Consider the following 6000-nt stretch of genomic DNA (forward strand, 5'->3'; position numbering starts at 1 on the left):
CCAGCTCAGGCACCGCCAGCAGAAGGATGTGGCATATGTGGCGACTTTGGCCACGGAACCAACGAGTGCCACCGAATGGGGGAGTTCACACCTGAAGGGGAGGCAGAGGTCTATGCAGCCCAGGGATACCCAGGGAGGCCTCAGTTCGAGCAGAGGCCCATGTTTAATCAAGGGCAACAGAATTCCAACTCTGGGTGGAGAACTCAGCAGAATTCTGGATGGAGGAACCAAGCGCCTGGCCAAGGGTCGGGATCAAATCAAGGAAGTCAATTTCGCCGTCCTCCTCAGCAATTTGGGTATCAGAACCAGCAGCAGTTCTACCCACCTCAACAGCAGTTCCCCTTTCCTCAGCAGCAGAACTACCCTCAAGCTTACCAGCAGCAGCAGCAGCCCCCGCAATATCAGCAGTATCAACAATTCCCTATGCAACAAGGGAATTTTCAGCAGCAATACCAGAATGCCTCCCAACAGTGTCAGAAGCAAGCTCAACCGCAGAAGCCGTCTCTCGAGGACACCATGCAGTCCTTCATGGAGATGACCAAACAGAACATGGAGTCTCAGAGTGCAACCATCAAGCGCCTCGAGACTACAGTTGGGCAACTTACAGGAGCCCTAAATCAGCTGCAGCAAGAACAGCCAACTGGGAAGTTCCTAAACCAGGACAAACAGCCGCGTCAAGCTCATGCCGTGGCGGTAATCAAGGAAACTACCCCAATAACCACGGGGAAATGGAGAAGCAGAACCGTGCAAGCAATCAAGGCAACCCAATGCCCCAGTGAGCCACTGCCACCTGTCACTGTTGCACCAGACCAACCACCAACCAAGCAAGGAGATCCAGGTAGCTTTATCGTTGATTTTAGCTTAGGAGGGGTTGAAAAGGTCTTGGGAATGCTTGATTTGGGCGCGGCAGTCAATTTGATGCCGCTTGATATTTTTGAGAGGTTGGGAAATAAAGAGCTGAAATGCACGAACATTAAGATAGAACTAGCTGACGGCTCCATTAGCAGCCCACGAGGCCTTGTCGAGGATGTTGAGGTAGTCGTGAGGGGGATTAGTGTTTTAGCTGACTTTGTTGTACTTGATGTGGGAAAAGGGATTAGAGGCGAGAATGGGCATCTCGTGCTACTTGGCCGACCCTTTATGGCTACCACCCATACTCGCATCGATGTGGGTACGGGAACTGTAAGTATGGTAGGGGCAGGTAGAGCGGTAACATTCTCAGTTTTTGATAAAAAACCTACTACCCCCACTTCCTTAATTCAAATCTGCTCTTATGTTGAAACATTTGATGCTTTGGATGAGGATTGTATTGTGCAGGAATTCCTTAATAAGTTTCAGGAGGAGGACGAGATTGTGGAGGAATTCCTTGCTACCTTGCAGGATGAAGCTGACATTGAGCAGGAATCTCTGGATAAGCTGCACGAGGAAGGTGATATTGAGCAAGGCTTTCTGTGTGCCTTGCTCCTAGAAGAGAAGCTTGATGAGGTTGGGTCATTCAATCTCGTGGGCTGTGTGGATAGAGGGCCATCCCAGGATACGAGCATGGAGGACTCATTTGGAGGACTCGCAGCTACAATTCAAGAAGATGTGTTTACAAGGGCGCTAAGGCAGCTGGATCTTCAATCGGATTTTGGTTAAGGGGTTCTCTTAGTCGGGCTGGCGACTTAAAAACTAGCGCTGCATGGGAGGCAACCCATGTTTTTCTTGCTTTTTCTTGCTTCATTTTTCTTTCGTTTTGTTTGTGTTGTGTTTTGTTGCTTCTGCTGTTTGGTGCAGGTTGTTGCGTTGGAGACTGCTTGTTCTATGGATGAGAGAGAGGCAGACATCGTGGGACACTACAGACTCACCACTGGATCGGTATTTAGGGAAGTTTCCTCTTTCACCTCTCTTTTTGTTTGCACTGAGGACAGTGCCAGATTTTAAGTGGGGGGGGTGTTTGTTGGTAGTTGTGAATCCTGTGGGTGTCTTTTTGTTGTGTTCTTGGGCTTTCTTGTGTGGGGCAAATGGTCCCCTTTATCTTGATTGTTGTTTGGCTTCAAGTAATAATGCACACTTTGATGATTTGTTCACAAGTAAATTTCATGCTTTGTGTTGGCTTGGTTGCTATCTTTGTCTCTCAGGCTATGCATATTCCTCTCTTGATGTAAGTTGTTTAATGTTTTGGATGCAACATCCTTATGAGCTATTCTTGACGTGATTTGTCCGGTAGATGCTAGAGGGAGTGTTTTCCTTGTGATAGCCTACGATCTTATCCCTTGAGTTTGAATGTTGGTTTGTTGTGAAGTTTTCTATAGCTTTGGGTCTCTGCTCCTCTGACAGTAGTGTTATGAGCATGGAAAACCACGTGAGAACATTTTGGATTACCTCCAAAAGTGTTGATCTCACGAAAGTTGGCCCATCTATTGAGAATGGAATAACATCACCTTTAAAAGAAAGATGTATAAAATTTGATTTGGTTTGATTGTTTATCATCTTCAAGGAAAATGGGATTTGATTATAAAGGCAATCACATTAGGGAATTCACCTCTAGCGGAGAATTGGGTCTGATCGGATTGAATTGTATCATGTGGTTGTTGCTTCTTAAAATCTTAACAATGAACATCTCGTGAGGAATGTGAAAGGCTAAGAGACTTAGATTGGTTGGAGATGTGAATGGTGAGGAAGTTTTCTTGTGAACTATCTTTTGGTGTCGTGACTTTGCTTGAGGACAAGCAAAGGATCAAGTGTGGGGGGGTTGTTTAGCCCTATTTTGTGATGAATCTCTGGGTGTTTACGTGTTATATTGACTTTTATTTTGGTCTCTTTCACTTAAGAGTTGAATGATTTGAGCTTTTGTGCTAATTTTGTTGTCTCAGGATTTTGTGCTCACATTGATTGATATGTGAACAAAATTAAAGTCAGAATTTAGTTGAATGGTCTGATGAAGAATCAAAGTTCGTCTCGATACGAGTTCGTAGGCGAAAACGGATCTAAAATCCGTCTTGAAACGAGGGAGAACGGACCAAAACAAAAACGCCGCGCGCACGGCGCCCGCCTAGCCTCGCCGCTCGCCTACTTTGGAATGTCGAAAGGGGTGGTAGGCGGCCGCCTACTTCTCTAGGCCACCGCCTACGTCTAGGCCACCGCCTACTTCTAGGCGGCCGCCTACTTCTAGGCGGCCGCCTACTTCTAGGCGGCCGCCTACTGCGTGATCTGGCAGTTACGAATTTTTTTAGTTTAAAACCCATCTCTAGGGTTTCACTTTATACACACGAACCCAGCAGCCTCCAAGGGCGATTTCCACATTTTTCCTTGGGTTTTTAGAGTTTCAAATCAATTACTTTCGATTGTGGATTCATTGGATTGCTTTGGATGTCAATTAACACTTCATCGGATTGGTTTTCCTTGGATTGCTATGTTTTGTAAGAACTCCCTTTGATTCTCTTTGTTTATGAATCTTTTGGTTAATTAAGTTTTGTGTTTTATGCTTTGATGAATGTGATGATTGGAGATTATTATTGTTGAGTTTAGATAATCTTGATTATATGAATTCTTTGGTTAATTGAATCCTTGTTTTATACTTTTGATGGATGTAAGGATTAGAGATGATTGTTGTTGAGTTTAGATAATCTACGTGATTCGTAGTTCGTTGCTATTGCTTACGTTTTTCCCTTCTTGTTGGTGAAAGTTTAGAGATTTCTTTTTATGGAGATTAAGATTTTCTTTGCATTCGAATCTTATGCTTGATTTAGTTTCTTGCCTAGGTAGTTATTAATCTTTGATGTTTACAAGTTTATGATCGTTTGGTTTAGTGTTGGAGTTGGAAACTCTTGTTGATTTCGTTAATGTTCAAATACCATGTTCTAGTTAGTTCGTCGTTGAGTTGCTTGCGGAATTCTCTTGGATTGTGTGTGTTTGCTTAACATTCATTTGATTAAATGTTAATATGTTATTTCGCCTAGATAATCGTTGTTTATGGTGTTGAATTGATGATTGCTTTCTAGATTGCTAGTTTAGAACCTTAGCTTTGTTTTCCTTCTTGCGTTCTTATTGGCTTCCTATCTTTTGCCTAGTTAACTTTATATGCTTTATTTTAATTACGCATTAGTTAATCGGAGAGAAAGTGTCAGACCCAATTACCCGATTAGAGTGTTTAGATTTCTTTTAAGTTTCTTGTGAGCAATACGATTAGAGCCCTGCTAAGTCTTCCATGTGAGACGACTTGAGTCACCTTACCACCCTAGGACGACCTCGTATAAATTCGAGTCCATCCGTTAGGTGTTTTTGGATGAGTCAGTTGGTGGTAATTACTGATTCTACTGCTAGAGAACTAAATAGAGTTGTTGTTGCCGCTGTGTGCTGTTGTTTTTTGTTGCGGTGAAGTGGTTTTGACTTTTTGTTTCGGATTACTTTTCACCTAGGAATTGCGGTATTCCATAATGGATCAATGAGATATATTATGTGTTATGACTGCATTGCATGATGGATGTGGGAGTCATGCACATATATAGTTGAGAATTTTGGTGTATTGGGATTGATACAAATCTACGATGGCTGTGAGATGTTAGCTTCATCTTTCCATGTTTTTATAAAAATCTGCCACAGACCAGGATTTTGGTTACACATGTGTATTGTGTTTCCAGCTGAATATATATTTTCTACCTTAAAATAAGTTCAGACTCTTCAAGAGATGGATCGTTGAACATTCACTTTCTCCTCCCTCTCACTTATGATTTGTTTTGGACATTACCTGAGTCACCAACTAGGAAGTATAATTGACCAATGCTTTTTACATGCTTCTCCTCATTGGCCATTCAATATTGATGATTGATGAACATTGCACTCGCAGTCGGAAAGGAAGAACTAGACCTCCCATTTTCACTATACTTGCAGGGAGGGCCGTGGCGGTGGTGGTAACCGTGGACGGCGCCGGGAATGGATGGAGGCAGCAGCGCCGCTATGCAGTCCGTCTGTGTGTGCATGAAAGAGAGAGAGAGAGTAGAAAGAGGGATGAGGTTACACTGGGCCCCACATTTTAATTAACAAAAAAAAGGTTGACTACCGGTAGATAACGCCGTTTGGTCAGAGGGGCCTAATTGCACGATTTTTTTGAGTTTGAGGGTTTAGTTGCACACACAATGAGTAAGAGAGGGGTTAGCTATAGGGGCTATAACTTAAAGGTTCTATCCGCACCTTTTCCCTATATAATATCCAAGAATTTTAATTTTGAACAACTTTTAACTGAATTTTGAATTCAAAAAATTTCATCAAATCAACAATCATCAAGCCAAAACCTTCATAATTCAATAGAATCTGCTAAAATAAATAAATAACACACAATCATATCCAAAGAAAATGCCAAAACAATTGGGAATTTCAATAAAACCTCAATTCAGCTTTAGAGGATTGTGTTTCAAAAGATAGTTGTAATACTAGAAAAGAACTAAACACAACTCAAAAGACATATTTTCCAGCTGAGTCTTCAAAATATGTAGCCTAGCTTTAACTTTCTTTTATAGAAACTGCTTTCTCATTTCCCTTATCAACAATTGCCTTCTCTTTTGCAACACTTGACCTCTTAGCAGGCCTTCCTCTCTTTAGTTTCTCCATAATTGTCCCTTGTGGTTTCGGTTTAGAAGGCCTTCCTCTTTTCTTTTGTAAAACAAAGTCATGTTTAGATAAACGAGGAAAGTATATTAGGTACAATAATATAAGAGTTATCTCTTCCTTCGGCGGTTCCTTCACAGACTCATTTTTGCATGTTCTGGATTTGTGACCAATTTGCTGGCATTTTTGACAAGTCATTTCAACACCAGTTTTCTCAACTTGTTTAAGTTTTTTGGATTATCTCATCAGGGTCCATTCTTCTTTTTTTTAGGTCTCCCATACATCTTCTTCATCATAAGCGGTTGCATTATGTAACCTTTTGCTTGAGGCCACATACTCTTACCTCTCACGGGTTCTAATGCAAAACTGTAGGCCTCTAAATACCTACTCACACTATAATATTATGCACAAAAG

This window comes from Salvia miltiorrhiza, chromosome 4 (assembly GCF_028751815.1).
Source record: "Salvia miltiorrhiza cultivar Shanhuang (shh) chromosome 4, IMPLAD_Smil_shh, whole genome shotgun sequence".
NCBI lineage: Eukaryota > Viridiplantae > Streptophyta > Magnoliopsida > Lamiales > Lamiaceae > Salvia > Salvia miltiorrhiza.